The sequence below is a fragment of the Chiloscyllium punctatum genome, chromosome 3, assembly GCF_047496795.1.
Source record: "Chiloscyllium punctatum isolate Juve2018m chromosome 3, sChiPun1.3, whole genome shotgun sequence".
In the NCBI taxonomy this organism is placed as follows: Eukaryota; Metazoa; Chordata; class Chondrichthyes; order Orectolobiformes; family Hemiscylliidae; genus Chiloscyllium; species Chiloscyllium punctatum.
Genome location: NC_092741.1, coordinates 71428394 through 71444592, shown reverse-complemented (window position 1 = coordinate 71444592; position 16199 = coordinate 71428394). Strand labels below are relative to the sequence as shown.

Here is a 16199-nt window from a genome sequence, read left to right as displayed (position 1 = left end):
GTTTTTAAAATTTTCTTTACTCCCACACTATTGCCTAACAGTAGTACTACTTATTTATTCCCCAGCACCCATGTCATTTGTGCAGGTGTAGAACACAGTAAAGGACAAGTGCGTAAATCCTTATTAATCTCCTGTTTATTTTTTTTCTTAGAGCCAGAGTGTCAGGGTGTCTGTTTTTTTTTCTTTTCTCCCCCCACACTACTGCCTGACAACAGTAGTGCTTATTTTTTCCCCAGCACCCATTTCATGTGTATGCAGGTGTAGTACACAGTGACGAACAACAAGTGCATAAATCTTTATTAATATCCTGTTTTTATGTGTATAAAATTTATACAAAAAATATATTTTTAAATTTTACTTTACCCCCACACTACCGCCTAACTGCAGTAGTACTTATATTTTCCCCAGCACCCATGTTGTGTGTGTGCAGGTGTGAGACATAGTGAAAGACAACAGGTGTACAAATCTTTATTCAATTTCCACCACCAGGGAGAAAAGAAACACCCAAGTGACCAGTGACAAGCAATAGCTAAAAATATGTTGCTGAAAAAGCGCAGCAGGTCAGGCAGCATCCAAGGAACAGGAGAATCAACATTTCGGGCATAAGCCCTTCTTCAGGAATTATGCCCGAAATGTCGATTCTACTGTTCCTTGGATGCTGCCTGACCTGCTGCGCTTTTCCAGTAACACATTTTCAGCTCTGATCTCCAGCATCTGCAGTCCTCACTTTCTCCTCAGTGACAAGCAATACCCTTCTCATCAAAAGGACCTGCTATGTGATCAAAAAGTGAAGGGGATGGCTTCCATCAGAGTTCCTGGCACCTTGACTTCCAGCCAGCACCTGAGGAGATGCACTTCAAACCACTTTGGCATGGCTACATTGAAGGTTGTTCGAGTGAACCTAGTGGACCCTAATGTCAATGTGGTCATGAGAAGGGGTCAAAGGCTAGAGAACATTGGGAAGCAGGGATAAGAACACACACCTGGACACCACATCCTCAGTGTAAGAGACAAAGAGAGAGATCGAGAAAAAAAGAGAATGGCATCATTAAGGCTAGGGATCACCACTGAGTCCCCAACTGGGAACATAATTGGCGATGCAAGGTGCCCACAAAGGAGGACCACAGCAGCCCCACCGACTGCAGATGCCATCACTATGAGCCAACCAAGGTCAAGATTTTGGGATCGGAGCAGTGATGCTGAGTAAGTACAGAAGGAAATGATCCTCATACAGTAAGTGGAATACAAGTTAAGGACAAAGGATAAACTTGTTCTCAAAGTTGGACAGTACATGGTACTGGTCTAGGACCAATATCAATGCCACACAATCCACGCTCATCAAGAGACAGAAACCATGAGTACAGAATTAACGAGTTTTGTTGGCATCCAGAAATGGGAAAAGACATCAAATGCAATGTCAAGAATTGTATTGCCTGCACCAGAACAATCCAGGAAAATATGTCAATAAGGGAGAAGTAAGGCATACTAGGCCAGTAGCAGGACTGTGGACTGACCTTCAAATTGATGACATCAGCCTCCTACCACCCTATAAAAGGGGGATACAAGTATATCCTGGTCATCGTGGACATTTTTGGTAAATGCATTGAGGTGTTAAAGTTGCAATAGGCATCTTAATTCAGCTCATTTTAACTAGATGGAGTCTTCCCCACAGTCTAAATTCAGACCAGTGAACCCATTTCATATCCCAGGTAATGTTGGCGGTGACGAATACATTTGGCATCAGTCAAAGGTTCCACATCACCTACCATCGCCAATCCAGTGGGATTGTAGAAAGAATGAATTGCATCTTCAAAGGAAAACGGCTGAAAGTCATCCAGCAAAATAATTTGACCTGGAATGTAGTCTTACCCTTTGTCCTCATCCCATAAGGAACTCACCCTCCAGTTCAACTGGATTCACCCCCACCTTCTGATGGTCCATGAGAGATATCGACCTCTTAACAGGACTATGGTAGGTAGAGTCTGCGGTTGAAGCCCTCTGTCACAAGAAAACTACAAATTGTATTAGAAAATGTACTGGCTGCACACAAAGCAACATCCATCAGAATGAAGAAAAGGAGAAAATGGAGCAAGGTGTACTTTGATGGGAAGGTGAACCAGGTAGAATACGAGGCTTGGCAGTAGATAATGTTACAAGTTTTCCAGCCAGGACGAATTCTATCCCCCCCCGCAGATATTCTGGTGCCCACTCGGTGGTGAGCAAAGCCAACCCATCCATGTGCAGAATTTTGTTCTATACAGGAAAAAAAACTGGGTGGTGCTGCATTAATCCGTAAAAGGCCACCAACTCCACGTAGTTCCAGGGAAACTGGGGGAAGTGAGCACCAACTGGAGGAGTCCTTGATTAAACCTTGGACCATTCATTGATCCAGACCCAATCCAAGTGGCAAATCCCAATTCAGCACCAACCCTGAAGTGAACGAGATAGTCAGACAGTCCGCCGAAACAAGTGTCCTGCGCAGTACTGTGGTCCAGTGACAGAGACAGCCCCTTTATGAAGGTAGTCTTTCCAAAGCTCCCACTGATTCATGGAGAAGCAAGTCCCCTGCAGCCCGAGCCCTCCTACCTCGGCAGGGGACCCGATTCACAGATATATACCCACTATTACACCCCAACCATGGTGCATCATTAATCTATTCTGGTCATAGAAGAACATTGTCATAACCCTCTGTGACCACTGTAGCTTGAATCTGCCAGTCCATCCTGGTTGTACAGGGTTACAGCACCATACAGTACAAGAGATAGCAATCATCATCATTTTTGTCTTTTCTGCCATCTTCATCCTTTAGCCATTTTCTCATTGTCCAAAGTTTACACACCCGAATCTCTGACAGTGCCACTGCACTGATCTGCTTTGGATTAACCAATGTTGAGCCAGAAGTGACACCTGACATGGACCAAATTGACTGACAAAAGTAGAATTGGAAGAATTTGATAAAAAGGAACTTATGGAAGGAGCTTGGATGAGGGCAGGCCAAGCTCAGAGTAGGAAAAAAATATCTCCACAGGTAGAAAAGAGTGGGGAGGAATCTAAATTTAGTCAGATATTACATGAGGATAATAACAGATGCTAACTTGATGCCTCCCAGTCATTCCTGTCCTTATTCAGGGAGGTCTTAGACAATAACTTGTGGGAGAGGCTGGACCAGCCGTTATCTCTGGATGAGCTGACTAAGGCCCTTGAGTCCTTAGGAAACAATAAAACTCCTGAAGTGACAGCATACCAGATGAGTTGTATTCAGTTCTGTGTGACTTGATTAGCCAGGACTTGCTGGAGGTGTACGACAGTATGCTTCTGGCAAGTAGCTTGTGTACATCCATAAGGAAAGGTATCATCACCTTCATCTACAAGCAGAAGGGGGAGAAGGAGGAAATTAGAAATTGGTGACTAATTTCACTGTTGAATGCAGGCTACAAAATCCTATCTGAAGTCATTACTAATTGGGTCAGGTATGCTCTGGGACTGGTGATTTATCCTGACCAAACCGGTGGTATACTGGGCAGGATGGTCTCCGAGAGCCTCACGCTCCTCAGGGATACAATCACCTATGTACAGGATAGAGGCATGGAGGGCTGCCTCATCAGCCTGAACCGGGAGAAGGCTTTTGACAGGATTTCACACACCTACATATGGAACATGCTGAGTATTCTATATTAACTTAGTTAGTGCAGTCTCAATCAATGGGTGGGAATCAGAAAGCTTCCTGATCACATCTGGAGTCATGCAGGGCTGCCCACTCTCTCCTGCCTGTCTGTGTTGTATGGATCTTTCTGCTGAGTCCATCAGGAAGGATGTAAGCATGGAGAGGTTACTATTCTAGGCAGCAGAGGCGTGCAGATCAAAGTCCCCCTGTATGGATGATGCTTGATCCGCTGATAGTACGCAAATGCATAAGCATCTGTGACCAGTTCAAACTAGCCTTGGGAGCCAAGGTAACTCAAAGCAAGAGTGAGGCCATATTCTTTGGGAACTTTTATCCCCTTCACCATAAGGTCAGATTACCTGAAGATGTTGGGAATGTGATTTGGAGGGGCCAGGGTGTACACAAAATTTTGGGAGGAGCGTATCACCAAGGTGAGGCAGAAACTGGGCTTTTGGGAACACCACTCCCTTTTTAGTGCAGGTAAAAACCTGGTCATCAGGTGTGAGGTGAGGTCTCTGTTGTTGTATATGGGACAGGTCTGGCCCATTCCCAGAACCTGCACTGTGGCAGTCATTCAAGCCATCTTCCACTTCATCTGGAGGTCTAAGATGGACCATATCCACAAGAACACCATGTACTTCTCTAGATGAGGAGTGGAGACAAGCACCAAATGCCACCCTTATCCTGATGGCCATCTTTGTGTGCAGCTGCATCAAACTGTGCGTAAACTCTCAGTATGCAAACACCAAGTGTCACTATGTACTGAGATTCTTACCTGTCCCCGGTGTTGCGAAGGATGAGACTGGCCTCGTTACCACAGAACACTCCCAGCAGTTGGACCATTCCATGTCACCTGTCCTTAGTGGAGAAATTTGCAAAGAAGAACACCTTTGACCACAAATCTGTCAGAAAGTAGTTAGCAGGTAGCATCCTCAAGACCCTGCAGGAAAAGGAGAGGGTGGATCCTGTTGGGTGGTTCTCTGATCAGACTGTCAGAGTCATTTGGCAGAATACCTCATTGCCAGAACTTTCCAAAAGCAGCCAAGCGCGGTCTTGGTGCTTGGCGAGAAGGGCACTACTGTGAAATCCTTCACAGAAATGTACAGCACAGGAATGGTACCTTCGGCCTACGATGAATGCTCAGAATCTCTGCAACTGCGGGGGGTGGAGAATTTCACACATCTCCGGTTGGAATGTGCTTTTGCAAAAGATGTCTGGAGAGGGATACAGTGTTTTTTTATTGAGGTGCATCTTGAGCAGCTCCATGACACAGAGCTCTGTGCTCTGATGCCTGGGAAACACACTGAAACAAACATCAACTGCACCAGCAGGACCATCATCTCCGTGAAAGACACTCTTTGGTCTTCCCGAAACTTGTTGGCCTTTAAGGTCTTTCTGTCGAATTACACTGGAGATAATGTTCAGTTAGTGGATCCTCCAGTACCTCAAATGTATGTAAACAGAGTCTTGTATAAGAAAGAAATGCCTTGGGTTTGTTTGTTCTACATATTTTAAGACTAAATCAAACTGCTCTCGTGATTATGTGTGTATATAAAGAATTTTATGAATAATGTATATTTTTTTCAATTAAAAAAACTAGGACACAACAAAGATCAGAACAGCTTGCTAACAGAGTGTGACAGAAAGAAGCAGACCAAGAATTTGATGAACCAGTGAAAGTTGTGAGTATCTGGGAAGTATTCAAGTTTCTAAAGCATTGAGTAGTTATAAGTAAAGTTGTTGAAGTTAAAACTGTAAAAGTTTAATTCTTATTTTTGTTACCTTCGAATAAAGTTGCTCCATGGTTCACTGACTGCTGCCTCGAGCTACATACACGCAAAGGTATCTGGGTAAATTAATATCACACTTATTGCTCGACGAGTCCACAAGGTCCAAGAGACATCCTGTCCTGGACAGCAGACACATATCCTGGCTCTAGGTGGTTTGCTCCATCAGAGGCAGGTGAATATGGGGATGATGTTTTGCTGGTAATATCCTTTCTTAGAAGGTTAGAGCTAGATAAAGAATAAAGAATAAATATTGTGAGCATGTGGGAAATGCTGACAAGGTGTTTTTATTAAGGAATATTTTGTTAATAAAATCAACTTGAATTGTAAACCAAATTCTGTGTCCCTTTGTCCATTTCACTGACAAGAGCACTTGGGTAGAGGAGTTTTTGATATGTAAACTGGTTGAAGTGTCCAAAGCACTGAAAATCTAGTTTAACTTGCATCATGTTTTATTTAAATTTCCACTCTCTCTTTTCTTCCTTCCTTCTTTCTGTCCTGGTATCTCTTAGCCTTCCTTTATTTTTTTCCTGCTCATTGGAGTTTCATTTTAAAAAAAAAATTCTAACTCCCTTTAGAATTCCATCTCTAATTTTCTCATCTCCAATTGCCCGAACTGCAAATCAAGGTTCACTGACGCACCTGATGTACTATCTGTTCTACCTGGCCTCTCTATCTCCACTAAACTCAACTGTTTTATTCTTAAATTGATAATAGCTGCCTTGTTATCTTGCTCTGGCAACTATATTCCTAGTTTGTCTTTAGCCATATCCTGCAAATTTGTATCAGGGAAAGCTCTGACATTTCAAAACAATTTTTAAAGATTCCTGTGCCATCTTATATCGGAATACAAACCTGATTACCACTCTAAAGACCAAAATCCACTGCCAGACCTATGTTGTCTGCATTTCAAGACCAAGGACAACCTCCCAATTACGTAACAGCACAAAAGACCAACAGTTGAACCAAATCAGCCTTTCCGCTTCTGTATTCACAACACAGTGAAATTAAAACCATGAAAGACGCTCAAAATCAACCCCAATGGTTCCTCAGTAGATATTTTGAATAATCAAAGACTTTGCAAATAATCAATTCTTGACACCTGTTTGTTCCTTAAACCAAAGGCTTAGTAATTCATTAACAACACGATTACTTTGTTTAATTTTGCTCAACTAAAGTTATCTAGTTGGCCTATCCTTTAAACACAAAACACTTCATTTTTAGCCCCTTACACACAATAAAGAGACAAAAACACTTAAGGGATAACTGAAACAACAAACCTGGCCAGATTATTTAACTGGTTTTACAATGCATTGTTCCTCAACCATGGATGGTGGTTTCTTTGTTGATTTCTGAAGCTGCTGTTGATCAGGGTCAGCTTTTCAGTTCACCCCAATAAAAACAGTAATACGGATAACTTAGGTTGTCGGTTTGCTTGCTGAGCTGGTGGGTTTGTCCTCAGATGTTTTGTCACCATGCTAAGTAACATCATCAGTGAGTCTGTGATTTGGTATTGATGCCCTGTCCTGCTTGCAATTTATGTCTTGGTTTGTTGTGGTGGTGATATCATTTCCGGTTCTATTTCTGAGAGGTTGATAAATAGCGTGGAATTGGATGGATGCACTGTCCCAGTCGAACTGGCGCCCCTCATCAGAGCAATGCATCTATCCTGGGACAGGTCAAACAAAGACACATGCAGAAATTCCTAGAGGCCTGGCATTCAAACCAGAACTCCATTAACAAACATATAGATTTGGACCCCTTTACCAACCTCTCAGAAACAGAGCTGGAAATGATATCACCTACCACAATAAACAGACTTAGAAAAATAGCAAGCAGGACAGCACACCAACACTTTATGAGAGGCTCACTAACGAGGTTACCTAGCATGGTGATGAAACCTCTGAGAACTAACTCACCAGCTCAGCGAGCGGAGCTACAAATCTTCTCCAAAATCTCAAACTGATAACTTACCTTTCTATTCTCTGAGCTGCCAGGAGCTGTTCATGGGACAATAGACAGGAAGCTTTCAAATCTTTGTGCTGTAGCATCAATAGCCAGGCTGGGTTTTTTTTTTAAAATCACTGAAAATACAGTTCTAAACCCGATCCAAACTCTGACCACTCCCTGAGAATCTCCCCCAGAAAGACCCAGTTACCATTCAACATCTGCCATCTTTTTAAACATAAGGTCTTTACCAATCTTGCTGGAACCAATTCCCAGGTACTGACCTCTTTAACAGCCAATTTCTTCTGTCTGGTTAAACATAATGCTCTTTCCAGTGCTGAAACACCTGCAGAATCTCAGCCAAGTTACAATCAACTCTCAGGCCTGGTGTTAGGAATAAGCAAAAGCTTATTTGGTCTATTTCCTTTTAGTGCAGCTGTTAGCCGTGCTCCAAAAGTCATCTTGAGATCATAGTTCACAGCTCCAAGCCAAAGTTGATAAAAGAATTAAGTTCAAAAATAGTGAAGTATCAGCGAGGGTTCTAACAACCATTCAGTTAGATTCAGATCAGAGACCCTATTTTACAGGGAAAATGATCAAGGAAGTTTATAAATGGCTCAGTATAACGCAGACATTCCACATTCCATATCATGCTCCATTTTGACAGCGCGGCGCAGCGAGGAGAGAAGGTGGAGTGAAGTGAGGGCTGCTGGGTAGGTAAGGGCTTAATTTATATTTGGGCAGTGGCTAAACCAGAGATACTACACGTGTAGTATCTCTGACCCGTCCCCCTCCTCTAACCGGAAGAAAAAGACTCAGTAAGGGAAGGCTTTTATTTTTTTCTTTATCTTTCTTTTCCATATATTTAAGTGCATTGTTTGGTTTTAGTTAGTTCATATAAAGCTAAGTTTACAATGGCAGGGGACCTCAGACCCATGGCATGTGCCTCTTGCTTGATGTGGGAGCTTAGGAATGTATCTGACGTTCCTGACTCTTACACTTGGAAGAAGTGTGTCCAGCTGCAGCTCTTGTTTGACCGCATGATGGCTCTGGAGCTGCGAATGGACTCACTGCGGAGCATCCGCGATGCTGAGGAGGTCGTGGATAGCGTGTTTAGTGAACGGATCACAGTGCAGATTAGAATTGCTGAGGGAGACAGTGAATGGGTGACCAAAAGGCAGAAAGAGTATGAAGGCAGTGCAGGTGTCCCCTGTGGTCATCTCCCTCCAAAACAGTTATACCGTTTTGGATACTGTTGTTAGGGGAGTTGGCTCACCAGGGGAGGGCAGCAGTTGCCAGGATCATGGCACAGTGGCGGGCACTGCTGTTCAGAAGAGCAGGAAAAAGACTCGTAGGGCCATAGTCATAGGGGATTCTATTGTGAGGGGAGTAGATAGGTCATTCTGTGGCCGAAAACGGGACTGCCGGATGGTATGTTGCCTCCCAGGTGCTCGGGTCAGGGATATCACCGATTGGCTGCAGAGCATTCTAAAAGGGGAGGATGAACAGCCAGTTGTCTTGGTGCATATAGGCACCAACGATATAAGAAGAAAACGAGATGAGGTCCTGAAAGAAGAATTCAGGGAGCTAGGAGTGAAGTTTAAGAGGAAGACCTCAAAAGGTAGTGATCTCAGGATTACTACCAGTGCAGAAATGAAAAAAATAGGCAGGATGAACATGTGGCTTGAGGGATGGTGTAGGAGGGAGGGATTCAGATTTGTTGGACATTGGGACTGTAACAAAATGGACGGTCTATATCTGAACCAGACCGGAACCAATATCCTTGGGGAAGTTTTTACTACTGCTGTTGGGGATGTTTTAAACTAATGTGGCAGGGGACTGGGAACCAGAAGAGAAAACAAGTAGGCAGCAGGGTGGAGAATGGAGACTGTAAGAATTATGAAGAAAGCATTAATAAAGGGAAGAGTAGGCAGAGAGCAGATGAGCACAAAAAAAACTGGTGGCCTGAAACGCATCTACTTTAATGCAAGGAGTACAGTGTGTAAGGCAGATGAACTTAAGTCTTGGGTTGGTGCCTGGGAGTATGACATTATTACAATCACAGAGACTTGGTTGAAGGAAGGGCATGATAATTGGCAACTACTTGTTCCAGGATATAGATGCTTCAGACAGGACAAGGAGGGAATTAAAGGGGAGGTGGAGTTGTATGGCTGGTCAGGGACGATATCACAGCTGTGCTAAAGGAGCACACTAGGGGGATCTTGGGTAGTGAGGCATTATGGGTGGAGCTGAGAAATAAGAAGGGTGCAATTACATTGTTGGAGCTGTATTACAGGCTTCCCAACAGTGAACATAGGTAGAAGAACAAATAGGTAAACAGATTATGGAAAGATGTAGAGGCAATAGGGTAGTGATGATGGGAGATTATAATTTTCCCAACATTGACTGGGATACACTTAGCGTCAGAGGTCTGGATGGGGTAGAATTTGTAAGAAGCATCCAGGAGAGTTTGAGAGCAGTATGTCAATAGTCCAATGAGGGAAGGGGCCATATTGGACCTGGTACAGGGGAATGAGCCAGGCCAGGTGGTAAGAAGTTGCGGTGGGGGATTTCTTTGGGAACAGTCTCCACAATTCTGTAAGTTTTAGAACACTCGTAGATAAAGAAAAGAGAGTGGCCCTAAGGGAAGAGTACTAAACTGGGCCAAGGACAATTATATCAAAATTAGGTAGGAGCTGGGAAACGTGGATTGGTAAAAAATGTTTGAAGGGAAGCCCACATTTGATATGTGGGAGGCTTTCAAAGATAGTGCAGGATAGGCATGTCCCGTTGAAAGCAAAGGATAGGAAGGGCAAGATTTGTGAACCGTGGATGACAGGAGAAATTGTACGACTAGCCAAGAGGAAAAGGGAGGCGTACCAAAGGTCTAGGCAGCTAAGAACAGAATGGGCCTTGGAGGAATACCGGAAGAGTAGGACAAGTCTTAAGTGAGGATTCAAAGCAAGTGGGTAACAAGAGAAAGTATTGGTCCACTAAAGAATAAACGAAGGAGGGCTGTGTTTCGAACCTGAGTGAATGGGTCAGATTCTGAATGACTACTTTGCATCAGTGTTCACTGAGGAGAGGAACATAATGAATGTTGAGATTAGAGATAGACGTTTGATTATTCTGGATTAAATTGACATAAATAGGGAAGATGTGTTGGGTAGGATAGAGGTTAAGGTGGACAAATCCCCAGGACCGGATGGGATCTATCCTGGGTTGCTGAGGGAGGCGAGAGAGGAAATAGCTGGGGCCCTGACAGATATCTTTGTGGCATCCTTAAATACAGGTGAGGTGCCGGAGGACTGGAGGGTTGCTCATGTTGTCCCCCTGAACAAGAAGGGTAGTCGGGATATTCCGGGTAACTACAGACCAGTGAGCCTGATGTCATTGGTGGGAAAGTTGCTGGAGAAGGTACCAAGGGACAGGATCTATTTATATTTAGAAAAGAATGAACTTATCAGTGATTGACAACGTGGTTTTGTGCGGGGGAGATCGTGCCTTACCAACTTAATAGAGTGCTTTGAGGAAGTGACCAAGTTGTTAGATGAAGGAAGGGATGTTCATGTCATATACATGGACTTCAGTAAGGCGTTTGATAAGTTTCCCCATGGTAGACTAATGGAGAAAGTGAAGTCACATGGTGTGCAGGGTGTTCCAGCTAGGAGAGTAAAGAACTGGTTGAGCAACAGGAGTCAGAGAGTAGTAGTTGAAAGAAATTTCTCGAAATGAAGAAAGGAGACCAGTGGTGTTCCACAAGGGTCAGTGTTGGGGCCACTGTTGTTTGTAATATAGATAAGTGATCTGGAAGAGGGCACTGTTGGTATGATCAGTGACACAAAGATTGGTGGAGTAGCAGAAAGCATAAGGGACTGTCAGAGAATGCAGGAGGATATAGATAGACTGGAGAGTTGGGCGGAAAAGTGGCAGATGGATTTCAATCCAGACAAATGTGAGTTGATGCATTTAGGCAAGTCTAACTCGAGAGCGAATTATACAATGAACGGAAGAGCCTTGGGAAAAGTTGATGGGCAGAGAGATCTGGGAGTGCAGGTCCATTGTACCCTGAAGGTTGCTGCACAGGTGGATAGAGTGGTCAAGAAGGCATATAGTATGCTTGCCTTCATTGGATGGGGTATTGAGTATAAGAGCTAACAAGTCATGTTAAAATTGTACAAGACATTGGTTCGGCCGCATTTAGAATACTGTGTACAGTTCTGGTCGCCACATTACCAAAAGGATGTGGACGCTTTGGAGAGGATGCAGAGAAGGTTTACGAGGATGTTGCCTGGTATGGAAGATGTTAGCTATGAAGAGAGGTTGAGTAGGTTGGGTTTATTTTCATTAGAAAAAAGGAGATTGAGGGGGGATCTGATTGAGGTTTACAAAATCATGAACGGTATAGACAGGATGGATTGAGACAAGCTTTTTCCCAGGGTAAAGGATTCAATAACGAAAGGTCACTCTATCAAGGTAAGAGGTGGAAAGTTTAAGGGGGATACATGCAGTAAGTACTTTACACAGAGGGTGATGGGCATTTAGAATGAGTTGCCAGCAGAGATGGTAGAGGCAGGCACAGTAGATTCATTTAGGATGTGTCTGGACAGATGCACGAGTAGGTGGGGAGCAGAGGGATACAGATGCTTAGGAATTGGGCGACAGGTTTACACAGTTAACTTGGATCGGCTTAGCTTGGAGGGCCGAAGGGCCTGTTCCTGGGCTGTAAATTTTCTTTCTTCTATCTATAGCATTCAGGAATGTTGAGCTAAATAATCAAACTGTAAAGTCAAAGCTGTTCAGGATACCAGAAAAGGATGGGTGGATTTGTTACCTTGTCTACTGAAGGGACTTAGAGCAATGCCCAGAAGAATGATTCCATATTAGATAATGATTTGAAGGTCTCTGAGCTTGCCAGTGAGTGCCCTAACAGGGAATGGGAGATCGAACCACTGAGTGAGTGGAATAGTTTGAAAGAATTGTACAAATTTCTAAACAGTTTAAGAAAAGAGGCAGTTCATATGCGACATAGAAAGAGTTGCTGTGACCGAACAAGTTAAGGTAGCTGGGATTGGGGAAAAGCTGATGGTTGAAGTAGCACAGACAAGTCTAGATTCCAATCTACATAAGGCCATATGAGATTGTCATGTCCAGTGAAAATAGTGACTGTGTGGACAGGAGAGATGCAGCTGTAGCTCCTATAGCTCCAGAAGATACTATAGTAACAAAAAGAACCAGTGACCGACCAGTGATGTTGGAGGCGGAGGAATTAGGAGAATGAGATGGAGTTTTTGCAGGATACAGAGTGGGAGGAGGTGTACTCTGGATAGTTATGGGAATCTATGGGTTTGTAGCAAATGTCCGTCTGGAAACTGTAACCGGAGATGGAAATGGTGATCGAGAAAGGTGTTGAGAAAGGGGAGTGAGGTGTCCGAGATGGACCAAGTGAATTTGAGGGCAGAGTTGAAGTTGTGGGCGAATTCAATTAACTGCTCCAGTTCAGCACCTCCTCCCACCCAGTATCCTGCAAAAACTCCAATTTACCTTTGCCACATCTGCTCAGACAAGGAGACATTCCACTCGCGAGCATCCTAGACGTCCAACTATTTTGAGCAACGCGCTTTTCCTTCCTCCATCATCCAGACGGCCCTCCGCTGCACCACATCCATTCCCCATTCCACCGCTCTAAACTCGCCCCCCTCCCAAATCAATAAGGACAGTCCCCCTTGTCCTCACTTACCATCCCACCGGTCTCTGCTTGCAACACATCATCCCCAAACACTTCCATCAACTCCAAATAGACCCCACTACCAAGAACATCTTCCCCTCCCAACCCCTCACAGCCTTCCGCAAGGACCATTCCCTTCGACAGTCCTTAGTTCATGCCACCACGTTTCCCACTGCCACCCCACCAAACATCCAACTACCTTCCCTTGCAACCAGAAATTTGCAACCTCCCCCCTCACCACCCAGGGCCCAAACAGCCCTTCCAGGTGAGATAGAGGTTCACCTGTCTCTCTTCCAACTGAGTTTGCTGCATCTGGTGCTCCCACTGTGGTCATCTCTACAATCGGAGAGACCGAACGTAAACTGAGGGAACGGTTCACCGAGCATCGTGGCCAGGCCCAGAGGGACCGACCGGACGTCCCAGTCACTGCCCATTTCAATTCCCCCAACCACTCCCTTTTCAACATGACCATTCTTGGCTTCCTCCATTGCCAAAACAAACCACAGCTCCTACTGGATGGATAACACCTTATCTTCCACCTGGGCACCCTACAGCCTGGACTCAACACTGAGTTGTCCAATTTCAAATAACCTCCCTTCCCATCCTCTGACTCCCTTTTCAGCCCTTTCCTATCTGTTCCACTGTTCCCTGCCACCAACCAGATCCGTTCCTCCCATTGACCAACCCAGGTCTTCACCTATCCCCATTTCACCACCCTGCCTCCGCCTTTATCTGCAGCTCCCCCCACACCCGCCCCCAGCCCTGAAGAAAGGTTACACCTGAAACGTCAACTTCTTCACCTCCTGATGCTGTCTGATTTGCTGTGTTCTTCCAACCTCCTGCCTGTCTACTTTGGATTCCAGCATCTGCAGTTCTTTTTTGTCTCCACTGGAACACTTGAAAGTGATTTGAGAACAGGCTGAAGAGATCCATAGATTATATTTCACACTTCACCAACAAACTTGAACCTTAAAAGGACCAAATTGATCAAATTGATGCTTGTACATGGTGGGAGGGTTTGTGGAGCTCAAATGCATTCCTCGGTTGTGTATTGTCTCCCATGCCTTAGTTATAATCTAAATGGTATTAGCAATTTTTTGCACAAGAAAATCCCACAAGTGGCAGTGGAAAGTTGGATTTAGAAAGTGCAGTAATAGGCTAATGAACTATGTGTCTGGCATAATTGATCGGTTAATACAGGTAGTCTGGCCCTCCCACCTTTACGCCCCTTAGCTGAGTATCTGCCCAATATCAATGATGGCAGAGAATAAAGCAAATGGTTGGTCAATATCTGTTGGGCTTTTGGCCAAGGGGCTGAAAGGAAGGGCTGTAAGTGGAAAATATTGTTATGGCATGGATTAACCCTCCATGAATTTATTTGGGAAAGATTAATAAAATCTTAAGGCAGGGTATGCAATAACATTAGAAAGAGGCAGGAAATTTAGTAAGATTAATCTGATTAAGTAAGAATATAATTGTCAAGGACATAATTATATGATTCATTTTATTCTTATTCTAAAAAGTGTTGCTATGTTAAAAAGAATTAAAACATGTAAGCAAGCTCAAATTGCTGCGGAAATAGCTTATAACTGTGTCTCACAGTTTTAGAGACTTCAAGGCTGAGAGGTCTTACAGAGGGCAGAAGATAGGTGTCGTAGATTAAGAACAGAAACTTTAGGTACACTTGCTATTTATGATACATAGAAAACAAGTTATTTGTCTGCACCAGACCATTCCAGAATGCAAGTAATGAGACTCACAATGGATAAATATTTGACGTTGCTCTCTGGTTGACAGAAGGTTACCCCAGAATCCTCTCTTTCCCGAGATAGGCTCAACAAACAATTGCTAAACCTGTAACACAGACTCATGCGATTATTTTGTAAAATAACCTTCTTCAACAGGCGCTGATGAGTAATATTCAATAAACTTGACACCAGCCAGGACAAAGCAGCCTATATATCAACTTCAGCACTCACTTCTTTCCCCACAATACACTGTGGCAGCAGTGTATCATCTACAAGATGCAGACACTCAAGCATCTTTCTTTGGCAGCACTTTCTAAACCAGGGATGGCCACCACTTTAAAGGATAAGGGCAGCAGATGGATGGGACCACCAGCACCTGCACATTTCCCTCAAAACCACATACCATTCTGACATGGAACAATATTGCCATTCCTTTACTATCACTGGGTCAAAATCCCGGAACTCCCTTCAAATAGCACTGTGGTGGTACCAATGCGCAAACGACAGCAATGGATAAAAAAAAGCAGCTAACCATTACCTTATCCAGAGAATTTAGGGACAGACCAATCTGCTGTCCCAGCCACTCTTGTACACATCAAATGAAAGAACGTTTTAAAGTATGTTATGGACTCATTACACACAAGCATGCCTATTTTTCAAAATACAAAAAGGCAGCTTACCACCCACACTTCATCTCTCCAAAAGGATTCACATGAAATCCAAAAGAATTGCATTGAGAACAGACCTGGTTGAAACCTGGTTTAATCTCTACAAATCAAATTTCACAAACCATCATACATCACAGCAAACATCTGGGTAAAAATTTCATATACATAGAGAAGATGAGACAGAATTAATCACTTACAAAAAAAAATGGAAGGTGCTGACAAAGCTCATCAGGTTTGGCAGCGTTCATGAAGGGTCTGGGGACAAGGTCAGATTGGGATGTCAGGTCAGCATGAACAACTTGGATGAAGTATCTGTTTCCATAAATTATCGGCAATCAATGCCCCCAGCCAATTACCCCAGTCCCACCAGTCAATTACCCCAGTCCCCTGTCAAATATCCTCTGTCCCATCTGCCAATTGCTCCAAGTCCTCCTGCCAATTACCCCCAGTCCTACCTGTCAGTTACTCCTCGTCCCATCAGTCAAATACCAGTTCCCGCCAATTAACCCCCAATTCCATCTGTCAATTACCCATTCCCATCAGATCCCCGCCCCCCGAAATCCCACGTGTCAATTACCCCCAATCGCTCCGCCTTTGGAACGTGTGGTTGAACCAATCAGGGCCGCGGAAACGCCGTGATGACGTGTCGTTGAGGCG

General features: G+C 44.1%; 1 long non-coding RNA gene across 1 annotated transcript; it reads right to left on the bottom strand.

Moving 5' to 3' along the window:
* Window positions 1-667: 667 nt before the first annotated feature.
* LOC140460465 (uncharacterized) lies at window positions 668-16075 on the bottom strand. The gene is made up of 4 exons (XR_011954107.1): window positions 15740-16075; window positions 5447-5679; window positions 4440-4604; window positions 668-3365 (listed from the first exon to the last, which is right to left on the bottom strand). It is a non-coding gene; the product is annotated as an uncharacterized lncRNA (long non-coding RNA).
* Window positions 16076-16199: the final 124 nt, after the last annotated feature.